Source organism: Meriones unguiculatus, chromosome 3, assembly GCF_030254825.1.
Source record: "Meriones unguiculatus strain TT.TT164.6M chromosome 3, Bangor_MerUng_6.1, whole genome shotgun sequence".
NCBI classification, from domain to species: Eukaryota; Metazoa; Chordata; class Mammalia; order Rodentia; family Muridae; genus Meriones; species Meriones unguiculatus.
Window position 1 is genome coordinate 182,114,034 of NC_083351.1, and position 18,845 is coordinate 182,132,878.

An 18,845-nucleotide genomic window follows, 5' to 3' on the forward strand; every position below is an offset into this window, starting at 1 on the left:
TTCCTGATCTCAAGCTGTACTACAGGGCAAAAAACTGCATGGTATTGGCATAGAAACAGAAAGGAGGATCAATGGAACCGCATAGAAGACCCAGAAATAAATCCACACACCTATGAATACTCGATATTTGACAAAGAAGCCAAATCCATTCAATGGAAAAAAGACAGCATCTTCAACAAATGGTGCTGGACCAACTGGATGTCTACATGCAGAAAAATGAAAATAGATCCATATTTATCACCCTGCACAAAACTAAAGTCAAAGTGGATCAAGGACCTCAACATAAAACCAGATACCCTAAATCAATTGGAAAAAAAAGTGGAGAACAGCCTAGAATTCATTGGCACAGGAGACAACTTCCTGAACAGAACACCAACAGCACAGGCTCTAAGAGCAACAATCAATAAATGGGACCTCATGAAACTGAAAAGTTTCTGTAAAGCAAAGGATACCGTCATCAAAACAAAACGACTGCCTACAGATTGGGAAAGAATCTTCACTAACCCTTTATCTGACAGAGGACTAATATCCAGTATATACAAAGAACTAAAGAAGCTGAAAAGCAGCAATCCAAGTAATCCAATTAAAAAATGGGGAACAGAGCTAAACAGAGAATTCTCGACAGAGGAATATTGAATGGCAGAAAAACACTTAAAGAAATGCTCATCTTCATTAGCCATCAGGGAAATACAAATCAAAACGACCCTGAGATATCACCTTACACCCATCAGAATGGCCAAGATGAAAAACTCAAGCGATAACACATGCTGGAGAGGTTGTGGAGAAAGGGGAACCCTCCTCCACTGCTGGTGGGAATGTAAACTGGTACAACCACTCTGGAAAGCTATCTGGCGCTTTCTAAGACAAATAGGAATAGTGCTTCCTCCAGACCCAGCTATACCACTGCTAGGTATATACCCAAAGTTTGTTCAAGTACAAAAAAAGGACACTTGCTCAACCATGTTTATAGCAGCTCTATTTGTAATAGCCAGAACCTGGAAACAACCCAGATGTCCATCAACGGTGGAATGGGTACAGAAATTGTGGTATTTTTATACAATGGAATACTACTCAGCAATCAAAAAGGAGGAAATCATGAAATTTGCAGGCAAATGGTGGGATCTAGAAAAGATCATTCTGAGTGAAATATCCCAGAAGGAGAAAGACAAACATGGGATATACTCACTTATATAGACCTATAAGATATGATAAACATAATGAAATCTATACACCTAAAAAAGATAATCAATTGAGCGGACATGGGGTAAGATGATCAATCCTCGTTTAGAAGGACAGATGGGATGTGCATTGAATGTATGACAGGAGTCTACTGAGCGCATCTGAAAGACTCTAACTAGCAGTGTTTTCAAAGCAAAGACTCATGACCAAACCTTTGGCAGAGTACAGGGAATCATAAGAAAGAAGGGGAGTTAGTCTGATGGGGAAAGGATAGGAGCTCCACAAGGACCAAATATATCTGGGCACAGGGTCTTTTCTGAGACTGACATTCAACCAAGGACCATGTATGGATATAACCTAGAACCTCCACTCAGATGTAGCCTGTGGTAGCTCAGTAACCAATTGGTTTCCCAAAGTGAGGGGAACAAGGACTATTTCTAACAGGAACTTTAATGACTGGCTCTTTGGTCTCCCCACCCCCTAAGGGAGGAGCAGTCCTGTTAGGCCACAAAGGAGGGCTTTGCAGCCAGTCCTGAAGATACCTGATAAAACAGGATCAGATGAATGGGGAGGAGGTCCCCCCTATCAGTGGACTTGGAAAGGGGCACAGTGGAGATGAGGGAGGGAGGGAGGGACTGGGAGGGAATGAGGGATCGGGACACGGCTGGGATACAGAGTTAATAAAATGTAACTGATAAAAAAAAAAAAAAAAACAATCCGTTCTTCCTTTCTTCGAAACCCGCCTTGACTCATTTTCTCCTGCTTTGCTCTCTACGTGTCGAGGTCTTCAGAGAAAGCAGCCATAGTAAAGTGCTCCCAGCTGCATAGTTGTCAAGCTTAGTACGTATGTTCTCCTGATGGCTTTAAAAATGATTCTTCTCATTTTAAAGCAACTGAACAATGAGTCCTTGAGGCTTGGCGAGATTGGAAGATTAGAAGCTGCTTGAATTAGGACTTACACACAAGCATGCTGATGCTGTAGCACCCATCCTTTTCTACTGGCCACCTCTATATGTTTCTCCCCTTTCTTTGCCACAGGGAAAGCACAGTCCTCACTGGAGCATCTGGATGGTGTCCAAGGTGTCACCACAATGGGTAGACTCTTATCCTAGCTCTAGCTCTTGTCCAAGAGTCCCACAGGAGAGAGCAGGCAAAAAGGTAAGGTTTAAAACTGATAATTATTAATGAATAATAGCATCATGTTGACTCACTGAAGCGTTCACTAAAGTCTAGACTATCATTTTTTCCTAGATGCAGAAAGGGAAGGAAGCCTCTGCTTCCCAAAGGCAGAGAAAGCAGGAGGAACAGAGACACAGTGGATTCTAAGCCATCTTCTTTACTGGAGAAGCCAGTATTCTCCAGACAGCATGATACTTGGGGATAGTCCATGATCCTTAACAAAAATTCACATTCTGTTTCATCTCTGTAAGATATGTTCCTTTTCCTACAAGTTGCCTGGTGATGCCAACACCAGGACATAATTTGAATGGTAAGCATGTCAACCATTAACTTTAACAAATTAATTAATTAATTAATTAATTAATTAATTTTAGTACACATTAACATTTTTTACTTAAATATTTCTATTTATTTTTTATAATTTTTTTTATAAATGTATCTTACTCATGGCATATTCCATTCACCTTCACCTGCTCTTCTTTTCTTGTTTTAATGACCCACTGAGTCCAATTTGTTTTGCCTGAATGTGTACAGGCCATCTACCGGAAGCTGCACCCACAAAGGGAAGGGCACTGCTCACTGTCAACTGCCAATAGTTCCTCAGCTAGGGTAAAGCCTCACAAGCCCTTCCCCTGTCCATACTGGATAAGCACACATTTGGCTTTTATGTACATGAGAATAAGTCAGGGGGATTCTCAGGCAGATACCGTCTGATTCTTTAAATGATGCCAAGAATTATTTTATGTTTAAAAAGCCTTAGTCATCATCTCATCAGAGATGAGAGAGAGAGAAAGGTGACTCCCAAGGGCTTTGTACATAGCTCTTTATGTTTTTCTAATAACCCCAGGAAATCATGTATTGTCTCAGGTACTGGAGTCAGGAAGTGGAGTGGGCAGGGTTTGAACTTAGCACAGTTGTTTCTTTCCAATTCTGGGCATCCAGAGTGACTACAATAACCTCACTTCATCATGGCATCTCCTTCCTTCCTGAAACACATGCGGAAGATCTAACAAAACACAAATGTTGTAAGACAGTACTGCACACTGCAAGCTGTCCCATGTAGAATTTTTAAATTAAAATTTTTATTAACTTTCTGAGAATTTTATATAGCTCATTTTAATCATATTTACCCTCTTCTTTAACTAATTCCGGATCCACTCCCTTTCCTACCCACCCAACTTTGTGTCCTCTAGGATCATTGACTCTTTTTGAACAATGTTTTATCTATTCTTTGGAAATTGCATACATACATAAAGTCTATTTGGTTGTTGCCGATTCCCCTCTCCAACTCTCCCAACCCATTTTCACGTCTCCTACTCTCTCCTCTTCCTCCTTCTCCCTTTCCATGTCTTTCTATCTCTGTTTCTTTGTAATATCCCATTGAGTACACTTAGTGCCATCCAAGCGTGGGGCATGGGGCCATACACTGAAGCATGGGTAACCAACTAGTGGCCACACCCCCAAAGAAAAACTACTTTTTCATTCCCATCAACGGACAATAGCTTCTCAGCTAGAAGTATGGACTTGTGAGTCTCTCCTCCATCCATGTTGGAATTTCGATTGGCTTGGTCTTGCACAGGTCTTGTGCAGGTCACCACAGTTACTGTGAGTTCATAAGCACAATAGCCATGTGTTGTGGACCTTTTGTTTTATGATATGTAAGCATGTTTTTGTCATAATCCCAAGTGGAGGATTTTAGTATGTTCATACCTGTTAATTGTCTCCTGCAGAGTGTAGTCTTTGGCCAGCTGGAATTAGTTGAATTTTGAGGACTTTGAGGGGTATAAATATGATAGCCCAGAGGAAGAAGATGTGGTGGCTTGGAGGAGACAGAGGAGGACTGCTTGCTGCTCTTGCTACTCTTGCTGCTCTTGCTGGTTCCCTGGACTTCTGGATTTCCTGATGATGAAAATCCTATGACCCTACCAAGTAGGAAGAAGGAAAGAAGGCTATGCCCCTTTTTCCTTGCAACTTTCTGTTCCCCCTGCCTGGGGTTGGGGGTTGGAAGGGAGGTATAAGCTTTAAGGGACCCTTAAATAAAGTATCATTTGAAAACCTAGCACCTACAGCTGTCACCCCAACATGGATAGGCACAATGGGTAACTTCACTTGTAATGTAGTAGAGAAATGATCATGTTTTGATGGTTGACAATGTTGTTTAAGGAGGTTGGCAAAATAGTGGCTATGGCCACTGGTAGCCTTCTGTCTTACTCCCAGAGGGGTTTTTATGGTTTTATTTTGCAGCCTTTATATATTCCATTTTGAAAACAGTTGGGAGGAAAGCTGAAAACAGAAGATTCACTCAATTCTCTGTATTGTAAAAAATTGCAGAATTGGATTTGCATCTAGAGAGTTTGGGAATAAAAGTTGAAGTGCATGGAAAGCAAAAAGTGCCAGTGGAAGGAGAACAAAAAGGTTCAGGCCTGGCGTCTGAGAGTGGAAATTTCCTACAGGATGGAAGAGGAAAGCAAATTAGTGTGGAAAGCACATTGCAGCACTGCCTTGCTCCATGTACTTTTGCTGCCAGGTGTCCAGAGCACCTGTGTGGGGCAAGAGGCCAGGAAGAGTTGCACAGAGAAAACAGGTTACTGTCGAGCTAAGTGCACCATAAGAGGAATCATTTGGGGGTGTGCAAGCATCTTCAGCTTTCCCAGCCTTTGTGCAACACTGCCTGCTAACGACGGTAGTGAGGCTTAGGATGAGAGGACATGACACCCAATAAAAATGACATATGTAAAGCATTTTGAAGAGTCTGTGGTAAAGTATGGAATGCATTCATATTTCGTCAAGCAGATGTTAAGTTACTGGACTACCCCAAATAGACTTATTTCCCAAGACTGGAAGGGATAGATGTCAGCCGTGTTTGAAGCTGGTTAGCAGTTATGATGGTTATCGTTGTGGAGAAATGAAGCCATGAAAATAAAACAGTGGAATATAGCAGGGTAAATAAATGTTGTTAAAGATCAATTGCTTGGTGAAGGGTGTTATGCTGATTTACAAGAACAAATCCAATCTGATGATGTCCTTAAATTTGGTGAATAAAGTACATTTACTCATAGATGGGAACAAGCAGATTCTGGCTTCCATGAAATACAAGTGCTCCCAGGGTTTTGTAGCTGTTGTGGCAAGGGAAAGCATTGGTCTAGGGATTGCTGTTCCAAGAGGGACATACAAGGTAAGCTCTTGCCATCAGGAAACAAACTGAGGGGCCTTTCAGCTCCAGGCCCCACAACAAACAATGTGAGCAGTCTTCCATTGGACAGAAAGGAGGTAATGCGCAGGCAGGAAAACCAAACTAAGAATCTTGGATTTGATACATGGTACTGAAGGTAGCACAGTTTTGGATCTGGCTACAGATAAACCTCTTATCCTACCCCCAACAGCTGAATGTTACAAATTAACCGCATGTGTTTATGGTCCTTTGCCTTCAGGGACAGTAGGGACAACTGTGGGAAGAAGTGGACTAACTTCTCCATGATTTATTGTGCATTCAGGTATTGTAGATGGGGGTTGCAAAGAAGAAGTTAAAATTATGGTCTATGTAAAAAAGGACATGCAAATTTAGGCAGAGGATAGCATCTCTCAGGTGTTACTGTTTCCCACTCTGGTAGAAAGAACAGGGGCATTGGAAGTACTGAAAAGCGTGTTTTCTGGCAAACAGTGGTTAAAGATCAGAGACCCATATCAATGGTACAAATGATTGGTGTTGAAATACAAGGTTTGGTAGATACAGGAGCTGACATCAGGATTGTTTCCCAAAAGTTGTGGAATCCAAAATAGCCACTTTAGAAGGTTTATACAGTTTATAGAAGTTGGTAAATTATCTCAAATAAGACAAAGTGTAACGGTGGATTAAATGTGTAGGACCAGAAGGGCAAACAGCAAAATTGAGACAGTATTGAGAGTGACACACCCATAAATTTATGGGAAAGGGATCTTTTACAACAATGGGGTATTAATATTTCTACAATTCCAGAGACAGTAAATGATGAAATTAGGGATGAAGTGGTAGGGAAGGCATTGAGTACTTATGAGTTTCAAACACTATAAGGAGACTCAAATTTAAACAGTCCAAGATGTCTAACAGCTAAAGCAGAAAAAGAGTTATTTCTGGTAGAACAAAGACTGCAAGACACATGTGTGGATCAAATTGATCCTAAACGTCATTGAATTTTGGTCATTTTGCCTTCAACTCATTCTCCTGCTGGGCTCATTTTGCACACGGAAGATAGTATTATGGAATGGATAGTTTGTTTTTTTTTTAGCACATAAACAAAGACAAAAATTAAAGATGTACACAGAAAAAAATTCTGAATTAATTATAAATGGTAGAATAAGACTATGTCAATTGTCAGGAACAGATCCAGCTGAAATTGTAGTGCCTCTTACTAATGCTGAAATTATGTCATTGTGGGTAATCAATGAAGATTGGCAAAGAGCTTGTAGTAAGTACTTGGGAGAAATTAATAACAAATGTCCTAAAAGCAAATGTACACAGTTTATAAAATAACTAATTGGATTCTTCCACGTATTGTAAAGGGAACACCAATTCCTGAGGCTCCAGCATTCTATCCTGATGCAAACAACCAAGGTGATCAAAAAGCTCACAGACCTCAGTTCAAAAGTTAGAATTGTATACAATCCTTGTGATATTATTAGAGTTTCCTAAATCTCTTGCTACAAGTGCTGACTCTCAGTTTGCAGAAAGAGTTCTTTTGCATATAGAAACTGCTGAATCTATTCCTGATGACTCAGAACTGACTTTATTTATTATTTATGCAACTGCAGCAGGCCATCGGAAGTAGAAACTATCCATTATATATTACTCATATTTTGTCTCATACAGGTTTGCCAAGCCCATTGGCACAAGGAAATGAGGAAATTGATCGGCCACTAATAGGAAATGTGTCAGAAGGCTCAAAATTTCGTGAAAAACACCATGTTAATAGTAAAGATTTAAAGAAAAATATTTCTATCACTTGGCAACAAGCCAAAGAAATAATTAAAACTGTCCTATATGTTCTCTCTCTAACCAAACTCCATTACCTGCTGTAAGTAACCCTAGAGGTACCTCCCCCTTCCCTCCAAAAAGGAAATCTGGCAGATGGATGTGTTTCATTTTGCAGAATTTGGGAAACAAAGGTATTTGCATGATACTATTGATACATTCTTAGGGGTTCAATGGGCAACTGCTCTAACTTCAGAAAAGGCAGACTGTGTAATTACACATTAATTTGGAAATAATGGCAGTTATGTGTATACCTGCACAAATTAAGATTGATAATGCACCCTCCTATGTACCCAGGAAGATGAAGCAACTCTTTGCGTATTATAATATAAGGCTCATCATTGGTATTCCATAAAATCCTATAGGACAGGCAGTTGTAGGAAGAGCCAATCGTACTTTAAAAGAGATGCTTAGTAAACAAAAAGGAAGGGCAAATACATCATGGACTGATTAAATTGTTAACTCTAAATCTTCTTTTTTTATAATACTTTTTTATTTTTTACACTTTATTCACTTTGTATCCCCCATAAGCCCCTCCCTTCTCCCCTCCCGATTCCACCCCCCTCCCCCTTGATCACGCATGCCCCTCCCCAAGTCCACTGATGGGGGGTCCTCTTCTCCTTCCTTCTGATCTTAGTCTATCAGGTCTCATCAGGAGTGGCTGCATTGTCATCTTCTGTGGCCTGGTAAGACTGCTCTCCCCTCAGGGGGAGGTGATCAAAGAGCAGCCCTATCAGATTGTGTCAGAGGAATTCTCTCTTCCCATTACTAAATGGCCACTAAATTGCCATGGATTACATCTGCACAGGGGTTCTAGGTTATCTCCATGCCTGGTACTTGGTTGAAGTATGGGTCTCTGGGAAGACCCCTGTGTTCAAATCTTCTAGTTCTGTTGCTCTCCTTGTGGGGTTCCTGTCCTCTCCATAACCTACTATTTCCCACTTCCTACATAAGATTCCATGCACTCTGCCCAACAGTTGGTCATAAAGTTGGTGAAAAAGCCGAGAGACACTGGGTTATGGAAAAAACTGTAGAACCAAATCAACCCCTTTACTATAAGGACATGTTGTCATTAGAATGGAAACCTGCAAAAGTTTTGAGATGGAGACCTTGCTATGTTTATGTGTCTACAGGGAATGAAAATATTTGGTTACCAACAAAACTTATAAAGATTACATTTGACCAGGAAATACCTCCTACTAGCTGAGACTAATGTTTTCTCATGGTAAATTGGCTACCTGGTCCTCATGATACAAAAATGTACTTGTAATTTAAAAGTTTATTTTCAGAGCAAAAGACCAGATAATAATAAAGATGAAGCAAGAAACCCAAGTGATTGGCCTCACAGAATGCTTCAGTTATGGTTTCCTCAAGAATCTACTCCCAGGTCAACTTCAAAAGGGCCAGATGATAAACAGCACAGAGACTGGACAGAAAACTCAGAAAATTGACAGAAAATTACAGAGACTGGACAGGAAAAGATACAGCTAGCTTTTCCAGTACTTGGCCAATATTCTAATTTATTAATAAATATTCTAATTTATTAAAAAAGATGTTTTCTCCCCAGACAACAAAAAATAATTTTAAGAACACAATGTTTCCATTCTCAAGAGGTAGGGTGTGTGTTGTTGGTTGTTTGATGGGTTATGGATTGGTCATGGTAAGGGAGAAAACAAAGTAAAAGTTAAAATCAGGGTTCTCTTTCTTTTTCTCCTCTATCGTTGTTTTCTCTTATCTTTCTTAGCTAGTTTTAGGGGGAAGAAGGGAAAAGGGGGGCATATAGGATTATAGAATAAAAGGTAGATTATTAAAGGTACAGTGTCAAATATTATGTGTTGGTATGGATTATTGCATATTGACAGAGATATAAGATTGTTTTGTTCAACTTCCGCTTAATGTATTGCACATGTGCAATTCATTTATGATATATTGACAGGAATTTAAGGTGATTTTGATCAACTTTTGCCTGACGTGTTGTGCATATACAACTCATTTGAAAATGTGGTGTGAAATTCTAGCCCCGAGAGCCAACTACTGCCAGCTCGTAAGGGTGAGTGGAGATACAAATTACTAGTCACCTATAGACAACCTTACTTGTAGCTTTGTTAGGTACTAGTTTTCCTTCATTACAGAAATAAGCGTTATTTAGTCTCTTAGATATGTTTTCAAAGTTAGCGAGATAGTACGTAGATAGAAACAAGCAATGCTGCTTAATAGATAGATGGTCTTCAAACACTTCAGAGATCTACAGAATGAGGCATTTAAAGATATTTTAATAATAAAAGGCTTTTCTGACAGACACATCTGCTCCTGACAGCACCTCCAATCTACTTCAAAGAAGTAAAAAACAGAAGAAAAAAAAGTTACCAGTTAGCCACTGGAGAAACAAACAAACAAACAAACAGCTGTCTGAGCATACTGTGAACAAGCACGATGCTGGAAAATTGACTGTTCAGATAAGGTCAACTAAAAGAGTAAGTGGTCAATCCTTCAAAATTCCTGCTTCACAGAAAAGCCTCTCAGATATTTTTGGCTGGTAGGCTGAAGATTGGGTGCCCCACAACACAGAGAAACCTCTGGCGACTGTCCCAGCAGTCAACTGTCTTTGTTGTTTCTATAGTTCTGGAAGCTGTTTCCTCTATGCTTCCTATATACTTAGATAATATTATTTTCTTCTAAGGTCTCAGATGAGGTTGAAAACTAAGTAGTCATAGTTTTACTACAATTAAGCTTGAGACAATGGACTTCTGGATTTTCTGATGATGGGTGGATATTCACACCACACCAACTCAGCAGGAAGAGGTACCGAAGGCTATGTCTCCTTTCCCTTACTTTTTCTCTCCCTGAGTTTAGGGGGTTGGAAGGGAAGTATAAGCTTTAAGGAACCCCCAAATAAAGTAGCATTTGAAAAATGTCATATGTAGAAGAAAGTATGCACATAATTTCTGCCATCCTCTGGCTCTTATATATTTTTCTTCCTCTCCTTTTGGTAAGTGATGGGGAGAGTCATTTAGAGCTGAACACTTATACTCACTTATTCCTAGACCAATTATAGTTGATTGTGCCCTCTGCAAAATGGAGTTTCTCTGACTAGTGTTGAGTGTAATACAGCTCTATGGGCATAAAAATAAATATTTAAAAGGCAGTTCGATAAGCTGACATTCAGTAAAATAACAATGATAGGCTCCTCCATAGGGCCAATGATCTCCTTAGCTATGGACTTTTGACTATGTTTACAGCATTGATGTGAGTTTCACCACATGGAGCAGAACCCAAATTCAATCAGAGAATGATTTCTATCCCCATAACAGTCACACCACCATTACACCAGCGGGCACATTTTAATGGAAGATAAGTATTGTAGCCTGCAGGGCCCAAGAACAGGTAAGATCAGTGATGTCTTCCTGCCACCCCCTGTGGCAGGTAAGGCACCTTTTGGCCCTGTGAAAGCTAGCCAGTGTAGAGGAAGGTTCCCGGTTAATTTGACACTGATTTCTTTGCATTCTGTAGCTAAAGTGTGTGATGTCTTCATTAATAGGGTCTTACCATTTAATTATGATGGGAAGCTAAGAACAATGACAATAAATTGTTGTTTGGAGACTGCTGGGGCCTCCCTGACAAATAACTCATAAAGAGATATCCCATTCCTGGCACTGAGATTTTTGTTTATTAACTCATGTCTTCTGGGAGCAGCATTATCTACCTCTGTCTAAGAGCCTTTATAATATATTTTGTACTTGTCTTAAGGAGCAGATCTCCATAAAGCTTCTTTGTACATCCTTAGTTATGGTTAATCCACTCCCCACCTCTCCTTACTCCCATCCTCCAAAACCATTAATCTGGTTTAAAGTTTGAGAACTTAAAATGATCCTAATGCTTAGATCCTAACCTCAGAGGTTATAATTTAATTGCTTTTTATATGTGGCCTGCGAGTTTTAGGATTATGAAAACACCAACCAACCAGCCACCACCACCACCACCACCAAAACCTTTCAATTGCTTCTCATACCAGATGACTGCTCCTTCTAGCTCCACAACACTGTTGTCAAGAACAGGAAACCACTCAATCAGGAAGCTTCTCCACTTCTGTGCAATATTGTATTGCCAGAATGGATGTTTTGCCTGCTCTTATCCAACCTCCCCTTGATGTATTCAACAAGTAACCAAACACTGTAACTTCTATCAATACAGCTGCCTCTCCACAGTTTTACTTGTTGACTGAATGGATAAGCTTCCCCAATCCTACCCATCTAGCACTGGAATCCTAGCTACTCTGGGGTAAGGGATGTATATGTTAGTTTTGCAACATCTGGACTGTATACTAAAATAGTGTAAGCATACTAAAATGAGAGTATCATATAGTCAAGATGGTAAGTACACTTTTTTTTCTTGGTCCTTGATGGCAATATGAGATATTTCTACTGGGTTGGAAAAATGCAATTTTGGAGAAATCACTGCATTGGCTGGTGCATGTCACTCCTCATTATACAGTTTCAGGAAAGAACCACGGGTAAAGCCCAATGGATGCTGAAGGTATGTGGCTGGATTTAAGAATAAAAGCAAGTTAGGAATGCATTTTTACAGGAATCTGAAGAGAACTGTCCCTGAGAGCCACAAAAGTGGATCGTCACCCAGTGAGATACCAGAGAAGATGAAAAGAATAACCTGGACCAGACACAAGGAATCTGGACATTTAATCATGGGAAAAGGGTGTCTTTCTGGGACTTTGTTTTGTACTTATGCACACTGATATTTTTCAATTACTCTCCAGAAAAAATGAATTAGAAAAGATCCAGACTACCTTGGGAAGACATGGTGTAAATGCACTCACCATGATGGGTCATACAGTGGCATCTAGCATGAGGCTGCTGTACACCAGTGCCTAGGACAGAGTGTTAAATGGGTGTACAAAGAGCAATTCTCACCAGAGAGAGAAAGACAGGTCAGTTTTTATCACTATTGCTCTGTAGTACAGCTTGAGATCATGGATGATGAACCCTCCAGACGATCTGTTGTTGTACAAGATCCTTTTGGCAATTTTTTTTTTCCCATATGAAGTTGAGAATTTTTCTTTCAAGTTCTGTTAAGAATTAAGTTGGTATTTTGGTGGGAATTGCATTGAATCTGTAGATTGCTTTTGGCACAGTGGCTATTTTCACTATGTTACTCCTACTGATCTGTGAGCACAAGAGTTCTTTCCATCTTCTGAAATCTTCAATTTCTTTCTTCAGAGACTTGAAGTTTCTTTCAAGCAGGTCTTTCACTTGCTTGGTTAGAGTCACACCAAGGTACTTTATGTTTAGCTATTGTAAAGAGTGTTGTTTCCCTAATTTCTTTCTCGGCCCTTTTGTCTTTGGTATACAGGAGGGCTTCTGAATTTTTTTTTTTTTGAGATAATTTTGTATCCAGCCACTTTGCTGAAAGTGTTTATCAGCTGAAGGAGTTCTCGGTTTAATTTTTGGGGTCTCTCATGTGTACTATCATATCATCTATGAATACTGATACTTTGACTTCTTCCTCTCCAATTTGTATTCCCTTGATCTCCTTTAGTTATCTTATTGCTCTAGCTAGAACTTCAAGTACTATGTTGAAGAGATAAGGAGAGAATGGGCAGCCTTGCCTTGTCCCTGATTAAAGTGGGATTGATTTAAGTTTCTCTCCATTTAGTTTGATGTTGCTATAGGCTTGCTGTATATTGTCTTTACTATGTTAAGGTAAGTGCCTTGTATCCCTGATTTCTCCAAGACTTTAAACATGAATGGGTATTGGATTTTGTCAAATGCTTTTCAGCATCCAAGGAGATGATCCTGTGGTTTTTCTCCTTCAGTTTGTTTATATGGTGGATTACATTGATGGATTTCCATTTATTGAACCACCCTTGCATACCTGGCATGAAGCCTACTTGGTCATGGTGGATGATATCTTTTATGTGTTCTTGGATTCAGTTTGCAAGTATTTTATTGAGTATTTTTGCATTAATGTTCATAAGAAAGTTAGGTCTGAAGTTCTCTCTCTCTCTCTCTTTTTTTTTTTTTTTGGTTGGGTCTTTACGTGGTTTAGGTATCAAGGTGACTGTGGCTTCAGAGAATGAATTTAGTAATGTTACTTCTCTTTCTATTTTGTGGAATAGTTTGAGAATCTATTAAGAAAATTGTCCATTTCATTTAGAGTGACACATAGGCTTTTGTAGTATGACCTAAAGATTGTTTGGATTTCCTCAGAGCCTGTTGTTATGTCCCCCATTTCATTCCTGATTTTGCTGATTTGGATAGTTTCTCTCTGCCTTATAATTAGTTTGGCTAAAGGTTTGTCTAGCTTGTTGATTTTCTCAAAGAACCAGCTCTTGGTTTCATTGATTCTTTAAATTGTTTTATTTGTTTCTAATTTATTGATTTCAGCACTGAGCTTGAATTTTTCCAGCTATCTACTCCTCTTGGGTATGTCTGCTTCTTTGTTTTTTCCCTAGGGCTTTCAGGTGAGCTATTAAGTTGCTTGTATGAGATGTTTCAAATTTCTTCTTGAAGGCACTTAGTGCTATGAACTTTCGTCTTAGCACTGCTTTCATTGTGTCCCATAAGTTTGGGTATGTTGTGCCTTCAATATCATTGAATTCTAGGAAGTCTTTGATTTCTCTCTTTATCTCTTTTCTAACCTAGCTGTCATTGAGTAGTGAGTTGTTCAGTTTCCATGGATGTGTAGGCTTTTTGCTTGGTATTGGCAAAGAAACAGAATGGTGGATCAATGGAACTGAATAGAAGACCCAGAAAATCCTACCGGCCTGCGCCACCAGAACCGGCATAAAGCATCTGAAAGACTCTACCTGGCAGTGCTCCAAAGTAGATACTAAGACTCATAACCAAACCGGCAGAGTGCAGGGAATCATATGAAAGAAGGGGAGTTTGATGTGGAAAGGATAGGAGCTCCACAAGGACCAAACATATCTGGGCACAGGGTCTTTTCTGAGATGGACACTCAACCAAAGACCATGAGAGGATAAAACCCAAAACCTCTGCTCGGGTGTGAACCATGATAGCTCAGTAATCAATTGGTTTCCCATAGTAAGGGGAACAAGGACTATTTCTAACAGGAACTCAATGACTGGCTCTTTGACCTCCCCACCTCTCAAGGGAGGAGCAGTACTGTTAGGCCACAGAGGAGGACTTTGCAGCCAATCCTGAAAATATCTGACAAAAGAGAGTCATATGAAAGGGGAGGAGGTCCTCCCCTATCAGTGGAAAGCGGCAGGGAGGAGATGAGGGAGGGAGAGTGGGATTGGGGAGGGAATGAGGGATACAGCTGGGATACAGAATTAACAAAATGTAACTAATGAGAAAAATAAAATTAATAATAATAATAAAAAAGAAGACCCAGAAATAAATCCACATACCTATGCATACTTGATTTTTGACAAAGAAGCCAAAACCATTCAATGGAAAAAAGACATCATCTTAAACAAATGATGCTGGTCTAACTGGATGTCTACATGCAGAAAAATAAAAATAGATCCATATTTATTACCTGCACAAAACTAAAGTCCAAGTGGATCAAAGACCTCAACATAAAACCAGACACACTAAACCACTTAGAAGAAAAAGTGGGGAAGAACCTTGAACTCATTGGCATAGGAGACAACTTCTTGAACAGAACACCAACAGCACAGGCTCTAAGATCAACAATTAATAAATGGGACCTCATGAAATTGAAAAGCTTCTGTAAAGCAAAAGACACTATTGTCAGAACAAAACAACAGCCTACAGACTGTGAAAGGATCTTCACCAACCCTATATCTGATAGAGGGCTGATCCAGAATACATAAGAACTTAAGAGATAAAAAGCAACACATTAAGTAATCCAATTAAAAAATGGGGTATGAAGCTAAACAGAAAATTCTCTGTAGAGGAATATGGAATGACAGAGAAACACTTAAAGAAATGCTCAACATTCTTAGCCACCAGGGAGATGCAAATAAAAACGGCCCTGAGATTTCACCTTACACCCAACAGAATGGCTAAGATAAAAAAACTCAAGTAATAACACATGCTGGAGAGGATGTGGAGAAAGAGGAACCCTCTTCCATTGCTGGTGGGAATGTAATCTTGTACAATCACTTTGGAAATCAATCTGGCACTTTTTCAGACAATTAGAAATAGTGCTTCCTCGAGATCCAGCTATACTACTCCTAGGTATATATCCAAAATATGCCCAAGCACACAACAAGGACCTTTCTTCAACCATGTTCGTAGCAGCTTTATTAATAATAGCCAGAACCTGGAAACAACCCAGATGTCCCTCAACAGAGGAATGGATACAGAAATTGTGGTAAATTTACATAATGGAACACTACTCAGTAATTAAAAAGAAAGAAATCATGAAATTTGCAGGCAAATGGTGGGAACTAGATAAGATCATCCTGAGTAAGGTGTCCCAGAAGCAGAAACACACACACAGAATATACTAAACCTATAATATAGGATAAACATACTAAAATCTGTACACCTAAAGAAGCTAAACAAGAAGGAGGATCCTGGGTAAGATGATCAATACTTACTCAGAAAGACAAATGGGATAGACATTGGAAGAAGGAGAAAACAAGAAAAAGAACAGGAGCCTATGACAGAGGGCCTCTGGAAGACTCTACCCAGCAGTGTATTAAAGCAGATACTGAGACTCATAACCAAACTTTGGGCAGAGTGCAGGGAATCATATGAAAGAAGGGGGAGTTAGTAAGACCTGGAGAGGACAGGAGCTCCACAAAGAGAGCCACAGAACCAAAATATATGGGCACAGGGGTCTTTTATGAGACTGATACTCCAACCATGAACCAAGGTCCATTCATGGATATAACTATAACCTAGAACCCCTGCTCACATATAGCCAATGACAGCTCAGTATCTAATGTGTTCCCTTGTAACGGGAATAGGGACTGTCTCTGACATGAACTCAGTGGCTGGCTCTTTGACCACCCCATCCCCCTGAGGGAGGAGCAGCCTTGCCAGGCCACAGAGGAGGACATTGCAGTCAGCCCTGATGAGACCTGATAAGCTAGGGTCAGATGGAAGGGGAGGAGGACCTCCCCTATCAGTGGAGTTGGAGAGTGTCATGAGAGGGAGGGAGGGTGGGATTGGGAGGGAATGAGGTAGGGGCTGCAGCTGGGATACAAAGTGACTAAAATGTAAGTAATGTAAAAAATAAAGAAAAAAATTAATTTTATTTAATTAAATAAAGAAAAGTAAAGAAAGAAAGAAAGAAAGAAAGAAAGGAAGGAAGGAAGGAAGGAAGGAAGGAAGGAAAAAAGAAAGGAAGGAAGGAAGGTCAGGCTCCCCGGACAGAGCTCCAGTTCTCAAATGTGTAGTCTTTAGGTGTTTAAACCCTCACTAGCCAAGGTGGACCCAGAAACCGTGGGGAACCTCTGCTTTCCTTCATATCGAAAAATGGCAGAGAGGTGGGACCCCCCCATGTCTGTTTCAGCAATGTGTGAGATAGTGAGAGCTTGGAAGTGAATTAGATGTTTATCTTTATGAGAATGCAGAAAGATATATTGAAACATTGAAATAAATATCTTATGTTTAAGTGAATGAACTAGATTTATATTTGTCTGTCTGTGTAAACTTTAAAACTTTAGTATTATATAAAAAACTGTATTCCCCACTTTTTTTTCTAACCAATTTAAGGTGTCCGGTTTTATGTTGAGGTCTTTGATCCACTTGGACTTCAGTTTTGTGCAGGGTGATAAGTATGGATCTATTTTCATTTTTCTACATGTAGACATCCAGTTAGACCAGCACCATTTGTTGAAGATGCTGTCTTTTTTCCATTGAATGGATTTGGCATCTTTGTCAAAAATCAGGTGTCCATAAGTATGTGGATTTATGTCAGGGTTTTCTATTCGATTCCCTTGATCCACCAGTCTGTTTCTATGCCAGTACCATGCAGTTTTTAGTATTGTTGCTCTATAATACAGCTTGAGATCAGGGATGGAGATACCTTCTGAAGATCTTTTACTGTAGAGAATTGTTTTAGCAATTCTGGGTTTCTTGTTGTTCCATATGAAGGTGAGAATTTTTCTTTCCAGGTCTGTAAAGAATTGTGTTGGTAATTTGATGGGAATTGCATTGAATCTTAGGAAAGATGTGGGAAATAATATGATCTGGAGAGGACAGGAACTCCATAAGGAGAGCAACAGAACCAAAAATATCTGAGCACAGGGGTCTTTCCTGAGACTGCTATTCCAACCAAGGACTATTCATGGAGATAACCTAAGACCCCTGCACAGACGTAGCCCATGGCAGTTCGGTATCCAAGTGGGTTCCATTGTAATAGGAACAGGAACTGTCTCTGACATGAACTGATTAGCCTGCTCTTTAATTTCCTCCCCCTGAGGGGGAAGCAGCATTACCAGGCCACAGAAGAAGACAATGCAGCCACTCCTGATGAGACCTAATTGATTAGGATCAGAAGGAAGGAAAAGAAGACCTCCCCTATCAGTGGACTTGGGGAGGGGCATGCAGGCAGAGGGTGGAGGAAGGGAGGGAATGGGATGGGAGGAGGGAGGGAGCCACGGGGGGAGGGAGGATACAAAGTGAGTAAAGTGTAATTAATAAAAAAAAGAATTAAAAAACCCTGTAAGTCGCAAATTGTTATACAAGTATATTTTATTAAAAATTTAAAAGCACACAAATTGTACTATATATTTTTATTAGAAAACAAATGTAAATTTATGTAAATGAAAGTCAGACATATGATTCCAGACAGTAGTCATGGATCCTCGTAGAGAGTGGAGGATGGCAGAGAAGGGCTAATGACTATCTGCATTTTAAAAAGTTTTGAAGCAGATGTAAGTATGGCACAATATTAATAATTATTAAATAAGCCGATAAAGCCTAGAAGAAATAATATTTTCACTTCTCTTCTTACTTAAAAATAAATAGAAACATATATATGCTTACAATTAGCAAAGCAAAAGTCAGGCTTCCTTCCCTAAACCAGGCTAAGCAGATGGTATGTAAAACATGACTGGAAGAGTATACACACACATATATGTGTGTGTAAGCACACATGTTCACTTATACATACATAGACGCATCGGTTCAAATTAAACAGTAACTTTTATTATTTTTAATCAGAAAAATATCGGCTTTTCATAAACACCTTTGGTGCTGAGGGTCATAACTTTATAGCTCTAGCCCTTTTCTGTAACTCAGCCATGGACCAAATCTAGAGAAGATGGAGATGAAATGGTTGGGGTAGAGAGAGGAGGGCCGATGATTCCCTAGATACTGGATGCTGCTTCAGTGTGGGGCTGGAAGATGTGGCCTGAAACTTTTCAGAAGGGCTTTGGGAGGACCAATAAATTCTGATGAGAAGCAGCAGAGCCAGAGTCAGGAGGCTGGGTGCAAATCCATGAGGGATGGATAAGGATGGCCACAGGGGCTAACTGTCCTTACTACAGAGATTACTCTGGCTGGCTTGTTTTTTTAAT